The sequence below is a fragment of the Microtus oregoni genome, unplaced genomic scaffold (assembly GCF_018167655.1).
Source record: "Microtus oregoni isolate MIOR12 unplaced genomic scaffold, Mior012 000044F_000, whole genome shotgun sequence".
NCBI lineage: Eukaryota > Metazoa > Chordata > Mammalia > Rodentia > Cricetidae > Microtus > Microtus oregoni.
Genome location: NW_024543211.1, coordinates 602,929 through 627,976, shown reverse-complemented (window position 1 = coordinate 627,976; position 25,048 = coordinate 602,929). Strand labels below are relative to the sequence as shown.

The 25,048-nt window shown below is 39.9% G+C and overlaps 1 pseudogene; it reads left to right on the top strand.

The window, feature by feature from the left end:
- Positions 1-25,048, top strand: part of LOC121434586 — a 53,495-nt pseudogene that overhangs the window by 14,425 nt on the left and 14,022 nt on the right.

The following is a 25,048-nucleotide window of genomic DNA, read 5'->3' as shown; positions in this document are numbered from 1 at the left end:
GGGGGTTCCCATGGAGGGGAGGCTGAGGCTGAGGATAAATTAGATTAAGAGAAATGAAGACAGACTCATAGGTTAAATTGAGAGGATGAAAGGTCAGTAGGAAACAGCCCGAGTTTATTTCTCAGCCAGCATATACACTAAACACAGTCAAAAGGCAGATCAAAAGCAGTACAGTCAGCTCCCCACCTCCCTGCACTGTGCTTGGAGGCAGCTCAAACCTGTGCATTATCTGATTCAGCTAAGTAGCTTCTAATCACTAACAAAAAGTGCCTCTGGATGGCCTACACTAGCACAATCTTAAAAGAAAAAAAATGAGCTCTTTCAGCTGGGCAAAATGCTTTTTCTGTTGAGAAACGCAGATGTTACTCACAGCCCTCAAGGTTACTGGAAGAAGCACAGCAGGCATGCTTGAACTCAAAGGCTTTTTTAAGTCTGAAATGATTCCAGATGGAATCTGAGTCACACATGGGCTCCCACATTGGACTGGGAATTTTATAGAGCTAAGAACTAGGGGCTGGATGCTGTGCTTCTCTGATCTTTCAGCTTTCATCCCTACTCTCTGACTACAGGGTTTATAAATAAGATCAATTTGCACAACACCTAAAAACTAATTTTTAAAAAAGGGGTTCTTCTTAATTCCTATTCATGATTTTGGGTCTAAATCTCTACTAGCAAGTAACTAACAATTAAGTTTTTGAATTCTGTATGTAAATAATAAACTATGCTCTTTTAACCTCTTTGAGCTTTACTACATACAGCACTTAAAAGGTTTTCTATAGTAAACCACGATCATTCTTAACAGTGACCATTAAAATCTTGGGGCCCCACACCATTGATTCCTCCTAGAGTGTGGTAATGCCACTAAACTGTCTGCTCCCCCCCCCAAAGGTCAACTTTGGGCTATGAATTATTCAGGAAATTTCCAAGATTACTATCTAAGATGGTCCTCATGCACTACACTAGCCAGAACTTGAGATAATTCCTCCACTTTCCCATTACACAAAGACTGGACAAGAGATAATACAGGCAATTCTCCCATGAATTGAAATTATCTTAGGTTTATTTCAGGGACCCTTATAGATAGATACCATTGCCCACAGACAACAAAAAATAATTTCAAAAGCATGGTTCCCATATTCCCAAGTGTTGGGGTAAGCAGTTTGGTCATCCATTAGGTCATGATTTATGTCATCATTGAGGTGGCGGTGGTAACAGGTTACTACGGGTTACGGTAAAAAATATAAACAAAGAAGATTATATTCAGTTATCTTGTTCTGAGAAGAAAAAGGGAAGGTATAGAAATTATAGGATAAATGATGGATTACTAAATTGGCTTTAAATCAAAACCAACTATTTTTATTAAATATTTTACATTATGATAGGTTTTAGTATATTAATACATGTTTGAGAATATTTTTGTTATACTGTATATATTTCTAATCTTGTTTAACATATTTTTGTATATTTATGCAAATTCAAGGTTATTTTTGATAAAAACATACTGTACATATATTTCTACTCTTATGTAAGGTTTTTGTGCCCAACAAGTCACTTAACGATGCAAAATAAATCTCTAGCCCTGCTGTCAAAATGAAGAGGTCCAGGCTCTTTACGGGACATTTGCTTTCTGACCCCAGTAAAACAGCCTACTGCAGGTTCCCAGGCTTACTGGGTCCTGTGGGGAGGAATTAGCACCAGCTTGGACCCCCGCTGGCATGTGTGCCTCTACAGGAGGACTTAGTTCCATGACCCTGGCACTAGCACGGGCTACCTCCCCTGGGTAAGGGCCACAGATCTTTGGCACAAGGCTTCACATGGCACCTGCAGAGGGGAGGCTGCCATTCAGTCCCTAGCACCTTAGTTTCCAGGGAGAACAAGCTTTCTCTTTGGAAAGGAGACCCTCCCCCACTCCGGGAACCCCATTGGGGATCCTCCCAGGACCTGGCTCCAGCCTCAGCTCCATCCACAGTGAGCTCCTAGCTGTATAGCACAAGCTTCCCACACCCCACCTCAGTACTCACAGCAAGCTAGCAGCTTTTCTCTGAATGGGATTCCAGAAGCCCCGCTTGGAACAGAAGTGGATGAAGGGAATCACAGTTGTGCCAAACTGGCACATTCTCAAAGACCCCTAAAGAGAGACTGGGGAGGAAATGATCAATGGCTGACTTGACTGGTGGGCTGGGAGGAAAGCTAGTAAACCACCAGAGGCCCCATGAGGAATCCATTCTAGGGAACTTTTCAGGTCAGGATTGGTGGGCCATCTGGAAGCCTCAACTTAGTTCCTTGGGAAGGCCACATCCTTCACCATGGGAGGCTCCTCTTGAGCCCTCACACTAAGCCCAAGGATTGGGGAGCACCAGGCCTGGCTAGGTGGCACTGAGAAATGTTAGCTTTTTCACATAGGCAGTGGGCAGAAGTGGAAGAGGAAGGCCCTTGAAGACAGTCCTGCTTGTAAAAGCTGGGAAGACCTTGGCATTGGCTGCTATAGGGGGAGGGAACACCCCGGACTGTTTAAGGAAGCCCTCCTCCCCCGAGTCCTCCTGCACCGTGCTGGTGGACTCCAGTCAGCACAGGGACTTCAGGGGCAAGCATTCCCCTCTCGGGCATGCTCTGGCCCCAGTCTCTACCTGCTGTAGCAGGGAGCTGTGAGCAGAGGTGGGCAGGATTACACAGCCCAAGAGGAGGGATGAGCCATCAGCTGGGTTTATTCCTGAGCAGCGACTAAGGGAGCCAAAGCCTTTGTTTGGTTTTAATACAGCTAAGACGGCTCTCCCGTTAGTGAGCTCCCCTGTGGAGTGGGGTGCGGAGGAGGCTCAGTGCACTGAGGGAAGAGTAATGCGCCCTGGGCTCGGGAGTTGACGCTAGAAGTTTGAGCGTCAGCGCGCCGGCACCAATAGCGGAGGCTCCTTGCCCAGGCAACAGGCCTTGACACCGTCCACATAGTTAAATACAAATGGAGATTGTATGTAAAGGTTAAAGGCAAAGTGGTCCATATTGAGAAAATACTGGAGAAATTAGGCTTCTCCGAGTTTGGCATACTGAAATTGACAAGAAAGATGTTTTTACACACAGCGCCCTGCTCCCAATTCTCTAAGCCGATTAAGCCCAAAGCGCAAGTTATTCAGAGTTCTGTCCCTAGATTTAGAAATTAACAGGACCGCATGGGACTTCACAACACAGCGAATCTGGCGGCAGGTTCCCACACGGATCCCGGGAGAGCGCAGCATGCTGTCTCCCGCCCCTCACCCTCTGCTCCTCCCCTTCAGGAGACAGCATTTCCCCTGCTCACCATGTTGTGGTTTTCCAGATTGCCAAAGCTCTCAGTTCATCATCTCCCTGCAACAGCAAATTCACCGCAGTACAGAAGCCACTGGCGCCAGGTCCTCTGCAAAGTCCGTTCTGAATGGGACGTCCTGAAAAACCAGGCACTACTCCTGACTGGCAGGTCACCCAAAGGGCCTGATTGGCTAGTGAGGTCTGAGTGACAAGAACACCTCCCACAGAGCTGTAGTGTGCTTTAAAGACACAGCACAGAGGTTTCTGGTCATTTCTTCCACCCCAGTCAAACATCTTTTCTAGACTAACCAAGGTATGCATTTCAATATTACTTTCCCTGGCTCCAAAAGTAGACACTGCCATCTTCTTGAACTCCACAGGAACTTTCCCTTTTTCCTCCAGGACACACTGTGGCTAGCTAGCTTGTACAGTGCACTGTGCTAGGTGGGTGCAGGGATTTCCTGTCCCACAGGAGAAAGAATGCCCAGAATATTAACAACTAAAAAGAGTTTTAAGGTCATAAAAGTAGATGTTTATGCTGTGGCTTCATGCTGAGGTCAGATGAACTGAAGGTACTTTTTACATGGTTTTCACAGATATTTCACACAACAGAAAAGTGAAAAGCAGGAACCAGATCTCAAACAAGATGATAGGTCTTTTCCCCATCAGAAGGCTGGATGATGGTTTTATTACTGAAATTTGAAGCAAACTCCAGGAAAATGAATAATAATAAAAAGGGTAGTGTTCATGGAAATGTGAATATGTAGAGAATGTCTTCATGAGCACTATTGTCTGCCAGCACATCTTCCTCCATGGTCAGGTGAATAAAATATTCAACTGCAGCATTCAAGATTCTCCACATGAACAGGAGAGGTAGAATGAATCTCACCATGTACGTAAAAAGTGGGCTTATTAGAATGTCTCACAAGCTGTGTTTCAGGTTGTCTAAAAATAGCTACTTATTAATGACAATTAAAGAATTCAGTAGATTGCTTCTCAGCCTTTTCCCAAAGATGAAGTGAAGAACACAGTGGTTTTTCAGCCCACGAGGCTTGATGCCTCAGCTGGTTTTAAGTATTCACCAAAATTTCAAAGAAGTAGTCTCTAGTACTAGTAAAGGAATGAGTTTGGTCGCCAGAGCAAGGTGATAAAAAAGAGACTTTTCTACTTCAATATACTTTCTATGTAACTGCTGCTACCAGAAGGTGAGAAGGTTAAAGCTAGATCATAGTCTTGTTCGATTCAGATTTTCTTGTTTTGGTGATTTCAAGACAGGATTTTTCTGTGCAGGTGTGGAAATCATTCGGTAGGCCAGACAGGTCTCAAACTCAGAAAATCCCAGTGCCTCTGGCTCTTGAGTCACAGTGTTAACGGTGTGCATGGCCACCAAGCAGCTAAAGGTGTATCCTATTATCTCAGACTATGCAGATTAATGGAGGATTTTCCCATTTAAAAACATTTAAGTAAAATCCCTCTCGGGTATAATTAATTCTTTGTCTACTAGTTAATTCCAGAGGAAGTCCGTTTGACTACCAATAATAGCCATTTCAACAGCCAAGACAGAAGAAATGAGAAAAAAATTCTTGCCTGTAGAAGACATCAACAACTACGAGATTCTTCACTTGATCTTTGGGAAAAGGCTGAGAAGCAATCTACTGGATTCTTCAATTTTTATTGGTAGGCAGCTATTTTTCCCTTATCCCCCTTCCTGTGACCATAGGGCAGTTGCTAAGGCCTGGGCCTGTAGATGTTGTAGCTTTGTCTGTCGGGAAGACTCAGCTGATTCTTCTCAGGCATTAAAAACTTTAAAGGCCATTTTCACTAATTCCCATATAGGAGTTTGGGGACCATCCTCAACTTTTTTCCCCTAATATCTGGTTCTGACTGAGGAAGCAGAATTATTAGTAGAAAAGGAAAGCAGCTACTTTTCTTTTTTTTTAAATATTTATTTATTTATTTATTATGTATACAATATTCTGTGTGTCTGCCTGCAGGCCAGAAGAGGGCATCAAATCTCATTTCAGATGGTTGTGAGCGACCATGTGGTTGCTGGGAATTGAACTCAGGACCTTTGGAAGAGCAGGCAATGCTCTTAACCACTGAGCCATCTCTCCAGCCCAAGCAGCTACTTTTCTACCTGATAGATTTGGAAGAGAAAAGGGAACAGGGGAGGGACTAGCCCAGTGTGCATAAGGGATCCAGGAGTGCAGAGAGGTGGGGGGGGAGGGGAAGGTTGAAATTGACCTTGAACCTCTGAATTGGGAAAGGGAGGGGGAAAGAATGTTGCTCCATGGGAGGGGTTGGGAAGTGTGGGTTTCAGGGAGTTGGAGAGGGGCCAGTGCCTCTGGCACTGTGGTGCTGAGAGACACTGGCTACTAAGTGGGGGAGGGGGGGCAAGAGTGCAGAGGCCAAAAATCATGGACATATATATGTAAGCTCTGTTTATTTGTATCAGACAAGCTCAATTTAAAAAGATCTTTGTAAGAGGCTCATAGGGGCAACAACAGACCTGGCTTTGAACTCTAAGTGTCCATTTTAGTCTATGCCCAACCATGAGGCCTAAGTCCATTTTAGCATGTCCTCAACTGTATATTGGATGCCTGGTGTCCCAGGACAGACAGATCTCCAACTCAGCCAAGCCTGATCCCACGGGATTGACTGCCACCTGACTTGACTTCCCGGTGTGAGTTCATGACTTCAGCGGGAATCCGAAAACGACAAAAATAAGTATGAATGGGTCCCCTAGAACTCTATAGCATCGATAAGAAAAGGGACTCATCAAGACGCCGCTGTGGCCCAGAAGCCATTTGTCAGCGTGGTGTAGAGAGCTCAAACTATAGAGTAGGGGCCTTCCAACACATGGCCTGCGAAGTGGAAAGGGCCTGGCCTAGCTTGGCGGGAACCTCCAAAATGTTAGGAATATTCATTTTTTAAAAAATGTATTTATTTACTTTATTATGTACACAATTGTCTGTGTGTATGCCTGCAGGCCAGAAGAGGGCACCAGACCTCATTACAGGTGGTTGTGAGCCTCCAAGTGATTGCCAGGAATTGAACTCAGGACCTTTGGAAGAGCAGGCAATGCTCTTAACCACTGAGCCATCTCTCCAGCCCCTAGGAATATTTCTTACTACTAGCTCCCTGCCGACGCAAAATTCCCAATCAAGCCAAATCAAAACAAGCCAAATTAATATCCAGGTTTAATGGGCGATCTGTGCTCTCAGGGGGCCCTGAGCGGGAACCAGGAAGCCGCAGAAATGCTACCCCCAGGAGGAAGAGAGGGAGACCACGTGTTCCTCTTTTGGGGAATCACTTAAAGACTCTGCAGAGTGGTCCTGACCCATCCCTGGGGGTGGGGTCAGGACCTGGCCAGCTGGGAATTAGTGTCCAGACCAGGCCTGGGGGCTGGGATAGATGCGAGGAACTGGGGTCTACGCTCCCAACTTGACAGTTGTGTTTTGAGAGTGTGTTTCTTTCACTGGCACATTTTAATGTTTGGGCTGTTTTCAGGGAGATGATGTTTCTTTAACTAGTTCGAGATTCAGAGAAAAAATGCTTTCCTTTGGCTCTGCTTTCAGGTCCAAGGTGTATTTCTTTGACTAGCCATTTCTCTTACCCAAAAGGCTTCAAAAAAAGGTTTTGGCCATTAGTTTGCTGGTTCAAACAAAATAAAGAGATATCATAGTGCTTGAACAGATTTTTACACTATCCATTTTTATCTACACAATAACTGCTATTGGCTAACTGACTATGTGTGTGGGCTTAAGATCTTTAAAAAATAAGTTATAAAAAGCCCTCCGTTTCTTCCACAGGTCCAAATGATTAGGGTAATATGCATAAGCTTTCTCAGATTGATTACACACAAAAGTCTTACTCCTGTATGAAGTACAAAGAACCCTGATTGCTCTTCGAGCAGATGAGGGAGGGGGAATTGATCGGGGGAGGGGGAGGGAAATGGGAAGCGGTTGTGGGGACGAGGCAGAAATCCTTAATAAATAAATAAATTTAAAAAATAAAAATAAAAAAAAATAAAAAAAAAAACATTAAAACACTAAATTCACTTAGAGTTTCACTATAGTATGAGTTTTCTCATATTTTTGAAGAATACACACACTGAGTTCATAGTTTTCTGCAAGATGGTTTATTTTATGCATTTGGAGATGGTTGTGACAAAGGATTTACCACAGACTCCATTCACAGTTATCTCCCCTGTCTGTGTTCTTTTATGCATTTGAAGATAAGATGTGAATAGGCTTTCTCACACTACTATACATTCATAACGTTTTCCTCTACTGTGTGTTCTTTTATTACCTTGAAGAGTACAGTGGTCTCCAAAGGCCTAATCACACTGACTACATTCATAGGGGTTCTATCTAGTCTGTGATGTTTTGTATTTTTGAAGATGGCTGTTTTGCGCAACGGCCTTACCAAAAATATTACAATCATAGGATTTCTCTCTAGAATGTGTTCTTCTATGCAATTGAGGATTACTGTGATGTGCATGGCCTTACAACACTGATTACATTCATAGAGTTTCTTTCTCTCCAGTAGTTTTCTTTTATGCAATTGAAGACTATTTTGATACGCAAAGGCCTTACCACATTCATTACATTCATAGGGTTTCTCTCCAGTATGTGTTCTTTTATGCAAATGAAGATGAGTATGTCGTGCAAAGGCTTTACCACACTGATACATTTATGAGGTTTTTCTCCAGTATGTATTCTTTTATGCTTTTGAAGACTACTGTTGTCAGCAAAGACCTTACCTCACTGATTACATTCATAGGGTTTCTCTCCACTATGTATTCTTTTATGCTTTTGAAGATTACTCTGATCTGCAAAGGCCTTACCACACTGATTACATTCATAGGGTTTCTCTCCAGTATGTGTTCTTTTATGCTTGTGAAGAGTACCATTTTCAGCAAAGGCCTTACCACACTGATTACATTCATAGGGTTTCTCTCCTGCATGTGTTTTCTTCTGCTTTTGAAGATCAGTTTGACATGCATAGGCCTTACCACACTGATTGCATTCATAGGGTTTCTCTCCAGTATCTGTTCTCTTATGCTTTTGAAAATCAGTTTGACATGCATAGGCCTTACCACCCTGATTGCATTCATAGTCTTTCTCTCCCGTATGTATTCTTTTATGACTTTGATGAGTCTCATAAAGAACAAAGTCTTTATCACCTTGACGATATTCATAGGGTTTTTTTCCAGTGTGTTTTCTAAGCACTTGAATATGACTGTGATAAGCAAAGGCTTTACTGCATTGCTTACTTTTAGAGGGTTTTGCTCCATTATATGGGTTTCATTCCTTAGCAGGTCAGTGTCATAAGACAAGACTTTAACACCGTGAGTATACACTGAAAGTTTCTTCTCTCCATTTTGATTTTCTTCAATCCTACAAGGATAATTGGCACATTTAAAAGCTTTGCTACATTCAATACACTGCTGAACCTTGGTATTTGTATGAATTAATTTTATAACTTGTTCCAATTCTAAAATGGAATTAGTTATTAAGGTTTTATAACTCTGTATAAAATCATGCTTTCTTTTTAATTAGGGTTCAGTTTGCATCTAGGAAAATAAGTATTATGATAAATTCCTTTGTTTCATGGTTTACCTTTTGACATTTACAAAAACATTTTATATGTTATTATTCATATTTTAGAAGACAACTGATTAAACTGAGAGCTTTAAAAACTTTACTGCATTCATAAATTTTACTATACTTGAATCATATTATATTTGCTAAGTGAACTAGGACATTCAGAAGTATTTGCACAGACCTATAATTCATGGGGAATTTTTGTAATGTTTATATATTAATAATGATGGTAGAAAACCTTCATTATTGCATACTTGAATGAAATTCAACAAGTATACTCTACATGGGAACTACTGCTTATCTTCTTTTTGTTCTTAAGGAGAGGTATGTTAAATCTTTCCATATCCCTATGCTCATAAGCTTATATCAAGGGTACTGTATGATACACCTAGTAAAGGAAGAATAATTCACATACATGAAATGGAGGTATATGGATTTGTGAGGATTTAATAACCATCTATGCACTTAGCTGTGCTTATTTGCACTGCTGCTTTTGTTTAAAAGTTCTAGGAGAAAGTGCGATCTCATCAGAGGCACATTGTTATCAACTTGCACATGAAAATTACCTTGCATGTCTTCTAGAACATTGCCAATGTTCTTCAGTGTAATGGTCTTCCCCAATGTATCCTAAAATACAGGACCAGAATATATGTTATATCATTGAACAATATGCACGATTTAGCTTATTATCTTAAGTGCACCTAAGAACTATGACTGCTGTATTCACCTCATTCTTTTTCTAAATGAAATTGCAGAACAAAATCCTTAACCAAGGAAAAGTTGCTTCCATATTTTATTTTATTTTTTATTTTTTGGTTTTTTGAGACAGGGTTTCTCTGTGGTTTTGGAGCCTGTCCTGGAACTAGCTCTTGTAGACCAGGCTGGTCTCAAACTCACAGAGATCCACCTGCCTCTGCCTCCCGAGTGCTGGGATTAAAGGCGTGCACCACCACTGCCCGGATGCTTCCATATTTTAAAACATGAAGGAAATTCATTTTTACCTATAGAAATGAGGTTCTTGTAGGTTTCCAGCATTACATCTTTATAGAGATTCTTCTGGGAAGGATTGAGCAAATTCCACTCTTCCCGGGTGAAGTTGATATGCACATCATCATAGGTCACTGTCTCCTAAAATATACCATAAATGTTCAAAATGGAAAGCATGACAGTGACAATGTTAGAAACATACTTCTTTTACAGTATAGTCATATGATTCTCGTGTTCCCCACTCTTATTCCATGACTTAGACAGTCACTTTAGAGGAAAATTGAAAAGCAGAGTGAACTCTGTCATTTCTGTACCCTTTGTATGGGATACCACCCCATAAGAGCAACATCTATTGAGAGGAAGAGGTATTGAAAAAGATCAACAGAAAAAAAAAAAAAAGATCAACTGTATATAGTATGCATGAGAAAATTGCATAAAGAGTTACAGACCACACAAAAAAAGTAATATGGACACACTGGGTGTATTGGTGTATTGTGCCTTTAACCACAACACTCAGAAAACAGAGGTGGGTATATTTCTCTCTGAGTTGAATGCCAGTCAAGTCTAAGCAATCAGGTCCAGGACAGGTAGAAGTACACATTAAATTGTCTCCATTGCAAAAAACAGTGAAACAAAAAAACAAATGGGATAGAAATAACTTAAAGGTTGTTACTGAAGTTCTTACAAGTAATTTTGCATTTACTCCCGTTCTGTATTCATCTTCCAGACATCTGAAGTGCCATAATTTAAACTGTCATACCAATAACCAAAGCAGTTAAAATGGACAGATGAAAACACTAGAAATATAAATGTTGGTCACAAATAATCAACAGAGAGCTGGAGAAAAGGCAGAGGAATTCAGAGATCTTGCTGGTCATGAATGGAGGTGGGCACATTTTCCAGTACTTACATGGGGATCACAACTTTCCTTTGTTCCATGAACAGGAATTCTGAGATCTTTTGATCACTTCGGTGACTAGATACCCATGTAATGAATATCCATGCAGACATATAAAATAGTCATATTTGATTTAAGAAAAATCAAATCAAGCATAACCATCCAGAAGAAATTCATGCACCTCCAATAACTGACTCAGAATTCTAAGGCAGTGTTAATGCCATAAATACATGGTATCCTGGGAATCAGAGTGAAACCCTCTTTCAAATTTTAAAATCCAAGATATGCATGAGGCACTGCACAGCAGCATATAGTTGACATATAAAAAAACCTATATTACAAGGCTATCACCCAATAATATAAAAATGTATAGAGCCAGAAATGATGCCCCTCTCTACTTTCAGGAATTTGGAGCCACACAGTAAGGGCTACTTCAACAAGCAAAGAAAAAAATTAAAGTAGCAGGTTGCCAAACTCCTTAATAGCAACTGTTTCTGCTATATCTTATTTTAACCTATAGAATATAGGTAATATATAGAATATAGAAATCAAGCCTATAATCATGGCAAAAATATTTTAGTATAAGACGGAAATTGTCTAATTAATGACAAGCACAAAACAGTAGATACAAATATCAGGAAATTAGTTGAGTTTATTGAGACTCATCACATACAAAGAGGAATTTCATCTAGACAGGCTTCTCTTACTAAAGATCCACAGGAAATTGAAAGGAAGCCACAAAGGAAAGAAACTTTTTCAAATACATGATCTTTTCTGGGAGGTTGTTCATTCAATCAAGTATATTCTGACCCCGGCCACTATTGGCTCAAGGTCAACAATGGAAAAATTGCAGTTAGTCATTTCAAGGATAGACATTTAATGATCCTCATCTGCAATGGTCCCTACACTGTCCAAATGTGTAATGTCTCCTCTGGCACTCAAGGCAATCTGTTGACAGCAACATCTTATAAAACCTGAAAACACATTACCTCTTTCTAACATCAGTGGCACAAAATACCATTAACATCCCAAAAGAGAAAAATAAAGACACAGTAAGGGAAGTTTGAACCAAGACTGAAGCAGAGCAGGATAAACATCAAATCCTGTAGCTCTCTTGTCAGATGTATGGCTTCAGTTTCAAATGACTTAAATGGCCCTATCCTTGCAACTTCTCATGCATTTCTCTCTTTGGTAACTTCCACTCACTATAAGCAGCTAGGTCTCCATGGAAGTTGTGTCATAACTTAGGTATCTTAACATCTTTGGGCTCAAAATGTAACCCAGTATGTTGTGAAATAACATTTTAAGTGTGTTTTATTTATTTAAGCTGTGGAAAATTGTTTTAATGATGCAAGGAATTGCTGCATTGGTTTAGCTCTGTGAAGTTTTGATGCTTTGCCTATTTAAAATACCTGGTTGGTATAAAAAAAAAAGATTGAATGACCAATCGCATGGCAAGAAAGGACAAGCAGGGCTGCCAGGAAAAGAGAATACATGGGAAGGGAAATCTGGGAGGAAAACAGAAAGAAGAGGCAACAGGAGGAGAAAACAACAGGAACCTTTAATCCAACTACACAGCAAGCCATGGAGTAAGAAACAAAGAGAGGAATACAGAATAAAGATAAAGGCCAGGGGGAAATTGTAGAGAGAACAATTAAGTTAAATCAACATGCCTTGAAACAAATCAAAGTCAAGCATTTATAAGAAAAAAAATAAGCCTCCATGTGTGAAATTTAATTGAGAACTGGGTGGCAGGCCCTAAAGGAACAAGAGAGGAAAAGATACCACACCACACCCAGCTTCGATCCTCACAGCTTCGTGCAATGAACTCTCACTGTCTCCTCATTGGGCTTCTGACTCTGCCAAACACAGATGCCTGCAACAATGGTAAACTGTAACCATAAACTAAAAATCCATGATCTTAAATTGTGATTCTCTCATGTTCCCAAGACCAATACATTACTGGTGATGCTGAGAAATTAGATCTCTTAATTGCAAAGAACACTAACGAGCTTGGACCACAAGTGCAGACAGTTTTGAATGAAGTAGCTTCCTGAGACTATGAGTCACATTGCTACCCTAAAGTGAAGGTTTAAGTGTATGGAGTCTTACCCTTAGGGCACCTTGATAAGCTTCCACTGCAGAGTAATGGCTTTTCTTTAATGATAATTAACTCTTGGAAAATTCCTGCCTGCTTTAACACAAAATGCCCTTTGAAACTATCTTTTTATTTTCTTTTATTTCTGCCCTACTTGGATTTTTTTACTGTGCACCTAAATGAGTCATGAATGATAACCATTGAACAGCTTCAATATTCCGTTTAAGACATTAACCCATTACTTTTGAATTTGGCATTACTAAAGTTCTAGTGCATAGGCAGAAGAAGAAAAATTGTGGAGCCAAAATATCACACAAAAGTCTGGATGGTCATGACACACGCCTTTAATCCCAGCACTGGGGAGGCAGAAGCAGGTGAATCCCTCTGAATTTGAGGCCAGCCTGGTCTACAAGAGCTAGTTCCAGAACAATAGGACTGTTTCACTGGGAAACCCTGTCTTGAAAAACCAAAAAGAAAAAAAATCAGACAAAAGTCCTCAGGATTGGTTTTTTTTTATCAAGTTTATTTTCAACTGAAATCCTATGATCTCAATACCCACTCTCTGCCATTACATTTTAATTTTCCTGGTCCTATAAGAACAGTTAATTATGTTCATGTTTCTTTTTTGTGTCACATAAAAATCTTGATATCTTCCACATTGTGGCAAAAGTCATCATTCCTATATTCTACTGACAAACAAAATCAACTTTTGTGTTGTAATTGTTTGTGCTGCCTGCTTTTATGCTACTGTGATTAAATACTCCAACTGAAAGCATCTCAGGCAGTAAATGGGATTATTTCATTGATTGTGTCAAATCACACTCAATCATTTTGGAAATGTAGGAGAAACTGCACGCTAACAATTGAAGGCAAAACACATTTGCAAAGACTGTTTACAGCCTTTCTCTTTTGCCTAGTCTCTACCTCATGCTCAGAATGCTCCATATCCCAGCACAGGTCCACCTTCTTAGGGGCTTCCTACATCAATCATCAATCAACACCATCTCTCACGGACACAGCAGTTTCTGGCTATTATGAACAGAGTCGAGCAAATGTCCTTGTGCTGGGATGGAAGAGCGAGTTTTGGGAATATGCGCAAGAGGGGGATACCTGAGTCATGGGGTAGATTGACTCTCAATATTCTGAGGATTTTTGCATATTGATTTTCACAGTGGCTGGATTTTTACAATTTTGCACCGCAAGAGCAATGAGTCCCCTTGCTCCACATCCTTGAAGCCTTAGCTGTCACTTGTGTTGTTGAACTTATCCTTTCTGTCAGGTTTATGATGAAATCTCCTGATGGCTAATGATACTGAACATATTTTAAATGTGTCTCATCTATTTTAGATTCCTCTACTGAAAATTCCATTTAGAGGTGTACCACACCGTATCTGAATTATTTGGTTGCTGTGTTGTTGCACGACTATTTTTTACCCTGAGTGAGGCAACCCAGAAGCACATAAATCAAAATGGTTTACTCAGTTATAAGTGGATATGAGCAGGTAAGTAAAGTACAACCATAGTAATCACAGTCAATCACAGTACAAGCCATAGATGCAGAAAGGCTAAGTAACAAGAACTGCTCTGGGGGACATGCATGGATTTCTCTGGGAAGACAGAATAGAATAGATTTTGTGGGTGCACTGGAGGCAGGTGGGGATGGGAACAAGAAAGATCAAGTAAGCAAGGGACAGAGATGACGTATAGGAGGGAGAGATGATAGGAATAATGGAGCTTTTTGCAGGAGGTATGGAAAGAGTACACTGCAAACTTCCAGAACTACAAGAAAGACACTATTGAAGATTCCTAGTAGTGAGGAATACAGAGGCTGAACCAGCCTTATTCTGTAATACATACGGCTCCCATTGGTGGGATTGGGACACAAAGTCAGTCACTAAACTGAGAACTATACTTGTTCTGCTAGCAAGATTCACTGGGGAAAAAGTGGCTTAGAGTTTGTGAAGTGAACAACCAATGACTGATCTTTTAGTCCAAGCTGTGAGAGGAAGCCAATGTCTGATACTGCCAGGATGGCCAGGAACCAGAGCTTGATGGCTTCCAGAATTAGGGTAGAACCAAATACAACTAAACAAGAAAAAAAATAAAATGATTCATATCTAAAATCATAGATAGATTCCCAGGAAAAATGCCACCAGAGAGAATTCTTCCAGCAGCTGATGGTTACACATGCACAGATCCCTACCCAAACATTACCTTGAGTTCTTGGAATCCTGTGGAAGGAAGGGGTAAAAAATGTAGGATCTGGGGGGTTTGTGGATCCCAGGAAAACCAAAGCTACAGAATCAACAAAACAAGTCTCATAGGGTCTCAGACAAAATGAAGTGAGAATCATGGAACATGAACAGCTCTGTGCATGCCCTGTGCATGCATGCTTTGGTTGTTAGCTTGGGGTGTTTGTGTGATTACTAACTGTAGAACTCTTGGTATCTCTTACTCTTGCCAATTTTTGTGACCTTTCATTCCTATTCACTTGCTTTGTCCAGTTTTAATAAGGGATTTTTACCTAATTTTCTTGAACATTTTTTTTAAAGATTTATTTATTTATTATGTATACAACATTCTGCCTCGATGTATGCCCGCACACCAGAGGAGGGTGCCAGATCTCAGTACAGATGGTTGTGAGCCACCATATGGTTGCTGGGAATTGAACTCAGGACCTCTGGAAGAGCAGCCAGTGCTCCTAACCTCTGAGCCATCTCTCCAGCCCTTTCTTGAACATTTTTATGAAGGGTTTCTTTGATATCCCTTGGAGGCCTTCTATTTTATGACAGATGAAAAAGGAGCAATGGACCTGGGGGAATGAGTACTGTGGAAAACTGGAAGTGGTGGAGGAACTGGACGCAGCAGTCAATATGTATTGTATGAGAAAAGAATAAATAAAAGAGAAAATAAAAAAATTAAATGCATTTAGTCTGAGTTTTTTAGCTTCATAATCTGTAATAACCCAAAAAGCACAAATGTCTATAAACTCTTCTGGAATTCCAGCCAACCTCTTGTCTGACACAATTTGAAATTTCAAGTAACAAATTAAGGATTTCCAACATGCAATGGCATAGGATAAACTCCCATTCAGGAAAAGGAATATAGTTGTGCTTCAGCCCCAAACTCAAGCAGAAAATCCTTGCTCATGTGCACATCATCCCAGCCAGAAGAACAGGTAGGCAGTCCACCAATCTATGAAACTAACACACTCACTAAATTCCCAGATACAATCCCCAACAAGCTAGGGCTTGTTTGTCTGGAGGAGATTATATATAGTGGAATCATAATTCCATGAGTATGTGAACTTAGAGATAATATTAATAAAGCTCAAAATATGCCTGTCTAGGGCTGTAGAGCTGGCTCAGTAGTTTGGAGCACTGACTGCTCTTCCAGAGGGCCTGGGTTCAATTCCCAGCATTCATGTGGCAGCTCACAACTGTCTGAAGTTCCAGTTGCAGGGGATCTGACACCTTCACACCAATGCACATAAAATAAAGTTAAATAAACCATAAAAAAACTTTAAATGCCTATTAAGTTTGACATGCAAGCAGGAGAAGGTGATTGTAAAGACTTAGATCATCAGTTGAAATTTGACATGGCAGTATATGCTCAACTTAATATTACAGCAAAAAAAGGCCTGGTACAAATTACCTTGCACTGGAAAGAAAACAAAAAAATTGTCTAAGATGAAACAGAAACCTGATGAATTGTTTCAAGATTTTGTTTCTCAATTGATGACAACTGTAGGGAGACAATTAAGAGATTCAGAGACTGAACATTACTTGAAAACAGTATATATGCTGTCCGAGAAATAAACTCGGAGCTGTTTGGTACTGGCCTTCAGTCCTATGGCCTTCAGTGGTTTAACCTATGTTTGTGTCTTCATTTCTCTTGATCTAAATTTTCCTCAGTCTCAGTGTCCTTTCCCAGGGAACCCTAACTGAATTCTGCTGGACAGACCATATGGAGTATTCTACCAAGCTTGAACAAAATTGACTACAGGTTCTGTATGATGTTGCCCTGAGATAAGGAATTTTGTTGCATATGCCTTCTATAAATAAAGAGATTAGCTAGATACATTCTACACTGTAAGGTACATTGCTTGGCTTTCAATGCAGAGCAAGGGTCTTCCATTTAATGGTGTAAAATCCTTGAAAATCTCTCTTTTTCACCACTGGACTGTCATCTGAAATTACCTAATGCTTTTCTTTCTTTTCATTCCTTTCTATGTGTTTCTTTTTGACTGTAGACCTAATGCAGTCAGCAGTAATAACTATCCAACAGAAATAATATTTTTCTAAGATATCAGTCTATTACTCTTTAATTGTGCCTTAATAACCTTCTTGGCATATAAAAATGTTAAGAAAGATTTGGGGCCAAAGAATCACAAAAATAATCTCTAGGAAAATTTTTATAAAGTCTTCTAAGCACCTGTAGTTACTTACCAGAACAATATCACCTAATAAACCCACAAGGAAAGAGGACAGACTTGGGCTGGAGGGACCAGAGCTAGATGATGCTAAGAAGCTTATTGACAGCAATCTGAATTTTTATATATTTATCAAGAACTGAAGTTAATGGCAATTTCTGGGCTCAAGACATTTGTGGTTCCCCAGATGCCATGAAGATTGTAAGCTATACAGGGAATACAAGTTCATTGTCTCAGACCAGTTGCCCTATAAAGCTTCTGAGCTTCCTTGACTACTAAGGGATTATAAAGAGAAACACAAATTAGCCTGAATGCCTCTGTGAGTGAGTCCATCAATCTGTCAGGAACTGGAAGTCACGCTGTGCCCCAGTAGCCATTGACTTAACCTGAAATCCCTGAGACACAGATCTCTCAGGACTGATAGTCCAGATCAACTCCTTTTTGCCCATTAAAATCCTATGACCCTGCCCTCCACTGCCTGCCAGCACTGTCAACGTTCCAGGCTTCCAGGTCCTACAAGAACAGTCAGTTACGCTCTGTGTAGAGCTTTCCTTGACTTTTGGATTTTTGCCACCTAAAGTCTCGATATCTTCAAAATTCTTCCTAAGTCCATATTTCCAAGTCCATTGCAGCAACAAAATCCCTGTTGAGGCACCATTTTTTGTTGCTACTTTCATCTCTGTTGCTATAATTAAATTATCTAACCAAAAGAACTGTGGAAATGAACGGGTTTATTGGGTTGTTATGCCTAAGTCAGAGTACACCACTGTGGGAGTTTAGTATCAAAACTCAAGTTAATCACTGAAGGCAAAACATGCAGAACCATTGTTGCCTAATTTTCTCTTTTGCCTTGTCACTGTCTTGTGCTCAGCTAGCTCTCTTCATCAGACCAGGCCCACTTGCTTAGAGACATTGCCAACTCAGTGGAAGATCTTCCAACATCAATTGTCAATCGACACAGTGTATATCAGACACAGATCAGACATTCTGATCTGAGCACATGCCTAATTGATGTGCCCTCAGGGGAACCTTGGCTTTGTCATGTTGACAGCTGAGGCTGATAAGCACACAGACACAATATATGAGAAGGTTTTAGAGAACCAAAGACAATGTATTAGTCTAGTCAATGAGCTAAACAGCAAAGACTCAAACATGAAGACAGCAGCAACTAGAAAGCACAGACATGCCAGGAAATGGAAAGGGGTTAGCATCTAAGATCAATAAGAGAAAACTAAAACTGTTTATCCCAGAAACTATTATAAATGAACAATTAAGGATCAAATAGCATAAGCAATATTCTGAATACAAATTGGTGAAGGTCTATAATTTTCAAGAAAATGAATGATGTAATAAGTTTACGGTTCAAAAAAATAAAAAAATATAGATGACACCATTATAAAATACAATACAAGCACAGATCTACAAATATATATGTTATGTCCATTAAACATGAACTACAAGATATTCATCAAAATCAACCTCCAAGAAATCACTGGCATCCTATAGACTCCAGTTCTCTCCTTTAGCAATGATAGAAAATGGCTTGGGTGAGAAGGGCTGTTCTAAAAAAGTCAGAAGCTTCACTTGAAGTCTTCTGATGGTTTTACTTTGTAAAAAATAGTTTTGCTTATTAAAACATTTCATTCTCTTATGATAAAAAAATAATGTGTCTCAGGATAACTTAGATAACATTTTGTTACCTACAATTGGTGAATGAATGTAAGTCTGCATCCCAGTGAGGAAATAAAAACTTTTTAATAGAAATTTCAAGAGAACAGATTTTTGAAGAATCAGGGTACATGTAAAGCAAATTCCTTTGCCCTGACTTTAAGACACAAGCACCTTTGCAAACAAGGTTATTGCTATTTCTTGTGTATGTTTGTGTATGGGAGACAATGTCTTGCATATGTATACAGGTGACACACAGAAAAGGAGGTTGTCAGATCTGCTGGATTGGGAATAGTAGAGATTTATTAACCTCCCATCTTGAGTGTAACTATCTGAACTCAGGTTACTCACAAAAAGAATATGTGCTGAGCCACTTGCCAAGACACATGAAATCTTATATCCAATAAGTCAAGTCTATTAATATTGATAAAAACAAGAAAAACAAATCATAAATAAAGAAATAAAAAATGATCCTTAGGCAGATGATGCATCAAAATTAAGATTTTGTGTCTGGTAAATTTTCACAATTAAATGAATGGAATCCAATGAGTTTGTCCAACAATTTACAGCAGGAAAGCTGAATACAAAGCTACATCCACAGTGGAAACACAAAGAACACCCAAAGAGATTATGTATTGTTCATACCAACACTTAGGTAGCAAAGACTCAAATATGAAGATAGCAACATCTATAAAACACAGATACACCAGGAAATGGAAAGAGGCAAGCATCTAAGATAAAAAAAAAAATGAGCCTCTCCAGGTAAACTATTCCCAAAACCAAAACTTAAGACTGATCACAGAAAATACTTTCTGAATAAAATTGGTGAAGGTCTACCATTTTAAAGAAAATGAATAATATAGTTAAATTACAGTCATACATTACAGAAAAAAACAGGTTCATATGACTTCTTTACTTTCCACAAATTCACATCAATCAAGAATGTTTATAAAATTTGTGAAAGAATAAGAGGGTTGGAGAGAAACAAAGAACAGAAGCAGTGAAATATTGTCAAGTTTAAATCAAAAGACCAAGGAAAACTTAGGTAAGGAAAAGTGTGAACTTGACCAATGTTACCCAGCTGCCTTTGATAAGAAGTGAACAGAAATTAAATAATCACAAACTTCACAACTTTCACAAAGGTTTTTCAAAGTGATCCTTAAACTGTTATTTCTGACCCCTAAGTTACTGATGTCTTCCAAAGAAAGAAGCCTCATGATATAAATGCTGTATTTCCAATGGGGGAGATTTCTTTCAATGGCTCTCCTGCCCATCATGCTTTCTTCTGTGTGGCGGACCTCTCGACCGGCGATGAAGAATGACCACCACACCAGGATTCCACTCAGATCACGCTTTTACTGGAGTGCCCTTGATTGATGGGGAGCATGGAATGAGGGGCGGGAAAACGAGGAACAGGGAGCAGATGGGAGAGGCAGCAGGAAGCGAAGGGACCGGGGTGCACTAAGGCAGCCGCTTAAATAGGGAATTGGCACACGGGTAGCCCTGTGATTGGCTGCCAACAACAGCTGACACCAGACCGCATCGGGATAGGCTCAAGGATCCTCATCCTCTGCGCATGCGGGAAGCGGGGACGCGCAGCTCTCAAAGCCATAGCCAAATATGGAGTTGTATATAACCAACAAGACAGGATGTCGGCGCCATCTTGTAATGGCGATCCTGTCCGGCTCACTACACTTCTGGTTTCTGGGAAAGGCAGCCCTACTGATGACCAATCCCAAAACAAGCATAAAATGATTTAAAATGGATTCCTGCTACATGGAATATGGCAGGAGATGTGGATTGTGTACTATCTAATTGTCTAACACGATGCACACCTGAGAAGTTTCTGCACATCAGAAATTCCTTTTGTCTTCTGGAACTAAGCTTCACTGTATGGTACATCATTGTGGCTAGTAGCAACATCATGTTAAAAGCCTACAATACACGTATCGCTGTAAAATGTTTAATATCATCCTTTTCCTAGCAGGTACCAAAATATTTAAAACCTTTATAACACAAACCTGAAATTAGAATTAGATGAAAACTTCTGGAATCTAGACATTCAGTTTTTTAATCTCACTTCCCACTGCACAACAAAAGCAGTGACTATGTGGATACTCTGGAGAGTGATACAACCTGCATCATATTCTTCATTTCCAGGGCTCCAGAGTCTCCCTTTACCCTGTAAATCTCTAAAAAGGGAGGCTCAGAGAACAAGGGCCCCTTCCACCATGAACCACATGGACCAACATGACTACAGTCTGTCTCATGGTCCATTCAAGTCACAGCAGAAATGACAGTTCAACAGACCTGCTCTGAACACCTTCCACTCAACATGGTATAGCTTTTGGTCTTCCTACAACAGAGGCAGAAGAGAAACATGGAAAGAACCCAAACCTGCCACTAGTACTCCTGATTGCTAACCCTTCTCAGAATTCCTAATTGGCTAGGGTCAACTAACTGGGCCTCAGGATACTAGCAGCTCCAGTACAGGATGACTAGAGATTAAATGACTCAGACAGCACAGTTTTTTCAGTTCTGCCCTCCCAGCCCAGAAGACAGTTCCCTAGTTCACTTTGTATTTTAGTACACATTATTCCCCTCTCCTAGAGCAAATTCTGTTCCTCATCCAAAGTAGAAGATCTGGGTAAAATGTTTTGGTCCCTCCAAACAGAACTGTTACTTTTCTGGATTAAGATTTTCATCTTTAGAGAAAATATATAGGACATCTTTAATGGGCTGTAATAAAAATCCCTAGTTTCTGGAACATATGGCCAAAATGTCGGTTTCAACTTTTGAAAATGAGTTTTGAGATTAAACCTGTATCATATTCACATTGTCTTTGCTCCCTCCAAGCCCTAACATGACCCCAATTGTTTTCTAATTCATGGTCTGCTCTTTAACAACAGTTACACATTAATAGTAGTTATTTTATGAATGTGATACTATAGATATAGCAATTAGGTTTAAAATAAGGTCTGTAACTTACCCAGATTCTTGATTGCCATGGTCTGTGCACATCAAACAATGGTCAATCAGAATAATCATACCGCATCTACAACGGACTGCTGATTCCACATAGGTAATCTCAACTACTGTTGAAGGAGGAAAGCTCTAACCCTCCATCTCTCCTCTGCCTTTCTGCACTGTGTCTCCACAGCTTCACAGTTGGTCAATGAGCTCAATCCTTGCACAGGTCCCTCTTCTTCTTAGTCCCCAATAAAAGTCAGAAAGATCAGCAGACACTCATTAACTCTTCTATTTTTCTTTCTCATTGCTAGTCAAGGCCAAACCTGGAAGAAGTTGCAGGTTTGTTTTCCCAGCACCAGGCAGCAGAGGCAGGATTACATGTTCAAAATGATTCTCAGTTACCTAACATGAGGCAAGCCTAAACTATAGGAGACATTTATCTACAAAGAAATCCAGTCAACATCATGAGAGAAATGAAATGAAACTAGTCATGACTTAGAAACATTGGAGAACAGAAACAAACAGAGATAAGAGCAGCAATACACTGAAATTAAATATTTGAAAATGATTCCAATAAGTGATTTCTAAATTGATAAAAATATTACACTTTTAAGATTAAAAAATCTTTGTATATTGACTTTGAAAAAGAGTAGGCCCTTCCCTAAGAGAGAACATCATTAATAAGAGATAGATTGATGTTGCCCATATGTAGGTGTTGGCTGCTGAGATAGGAAACCTTGACAAGAAGAGTTACAATAGTCACAATCAATGGCTTCTTTTCCAAATCTCTGAGCAGAAACAACTGTGTCAAGCAAGATCATTCATGTCTTCATAGGATTGTTTCCTAATTGCAAATTCAATGTTCATTGGCTCATGATAACCTTCCCAAAATGTTCACCACTCACCATCTGTTCTGTATACATTAACATGGCATTAATTAAAATAAACCATACTGGGAAATTACAAAATCACTCCCTGTACCACAGTCCAGTCCTTTTTCATAATGGTGGCACCAACACCTGATTGCCTATGCTGTGTCCCCTGCAGTATACAGAATAATCTATTCCTCCTATTGTGGTCTGAAGACAGAAGGAGTGCTCCATATGCAAATCCTTTTCCTGTGACTGCATAGAATAGTCAACTACATGACTCAAATGGATAATTTTAAAACTGTGAGGTGGTACAGTCTTTTTATTTAAGAATTTTGAAAATGTAATACAGAGAACAGCAAGTTCATTGGGCTGGACAGCAACAGACCAAGGCCACCTAAGTCAATATAGCAGAAGTTGTCTCAGAAACAATTTTTCTAACAAGATGGAAATGCAGCTGTTCCATAGGACTGATATGCCTTTGCATTGAGAAACCACTTCACTCATTTAGGAAATTAATAAAGAAAAATCCGTTTAATGATGGCATGCATCCATCACTGGCTAATGCTCAAAGAGGAGCAAACTAAGAGAGATTTTGAGTTCCACATATGCTATTATCCTTGAGTGTCCTTTAGGTTCAGGCTCCAGGTTACACCTTGAACAACTGAAATAAAAACAGAAAACTTGCCAGGCTAGACATTTAGGCAGACAGGAGAGCTACACGACATGGTTATTCTCAGAATAATTTCTTAAGTACAAGGGTGACCTGAGACAGCAGGGAATTCTTCACTGACAGTGTTCTGATGTGAAGGTCACAGGGGATGAGAAAGACAGGACAAGTACAATGTAAAAAGGATAGAAGCTAGGTTAAGGTGGACTTGGAGAAGATATGGCCTATGCTTTGTAAGCTTCTTAAGAAAAGTAGTATCTTCCCAGGCAATGGTGGCACAGGCCTTTAATCCCAAGACTCAGGAGGCAGAACCAAGTAATCTCTGTGACGTTAAAGCAAGCCTGGTCTACAGAGATTGTTCTAGAATAGTCAAGACAGTCTAGGATAGTCAGGTCAGACCTACAGAGAAACTCTGTCCTAAAAAACAAAAAAACAAAAACAAAATAAAAAAGAGAGAAGAAGAAAAGCATCCTGTATCTCGTATACTTCCAGGGAGTAAATGGAAAGAAATGGAAGAATTTTATGAAGTCAGTAGAAACTATTACACAATGGGAAAAATTTAGGAGGAGGCTAGTCAAACAATTCTACACAACAGGAATACAGGGCATCTCAAGAACTTTCCTACGTGCAGAGTTGGCTTGGGGACTGAAAATCATAGCTCCATATGCTAGGAAGAGTTGGTTTCTAAGAACCAGAAGAAACTTCTCCACAAAGGGCTTATCGCCAGACCATTACCAGTGCTTCCAAACATATTCCTGGTTTTAGATAAGGGGCTTTGTTTTATTATCAATACATCGGGCCCTAAGGGAAGGCTTCCAAGAATGTTCTTTCTCTCTGCCTGAGGTCCTAAATGAAAGCCTTGATTGACCAGGTCAGTCCGTACCAAACAGTATTTTGCTTTTCAAATATTTGTCAGCTGATGTCATTTTGCCCATCTGGTAGAACTATGCTTTTCTTACAAAGAAAGGGGAACTTTAAGGCACACCAGGCCTTAAGGTTGGTTGTGACCCTCTAATGCCTCCTTGAACAGCTTGTTAGAGGCCTGTTTTTTGACATGAGGAAGAACCAAGAAGTTTAAATGGCTTCTTTGAAATATACCTTCTTCTCAGTACCTCACAGATCCTTTCTAACATGGACCACAAACATGTTAACAAAGCAAACCTTGACACACAAAAAATGGAATAACCCCCTGTGTCTTACCAGATCACTATGTTTTAAAGTTAGGATTTAACAACACTAATCATAGAAAGCCTAAAACCTCATGGAAATTGAACAGTGATCTATTAAACCACCCCTAGGTCAAGGAAGAAATAAAGAAAGAAATTAAATACTTTGTAGAATTCAACAAAAATGATGGGACAGAATACCCAAATCTATGGACACTATGAAAGCAGTGCTAAGATGAAAGGTCATAGCGCTAAGTGCCTACATAAAGAAAGTGGAGAAAACTCACACCAGTTACTTACCAGCACACCTGAAAGCTCTAGAACAAAAAGAAGCAGACTCACCCAGGAGGAGTAGAGGATAGGAAATAATCAAATTGAGGGCTGAAGTCAATAAAATACCAAAAT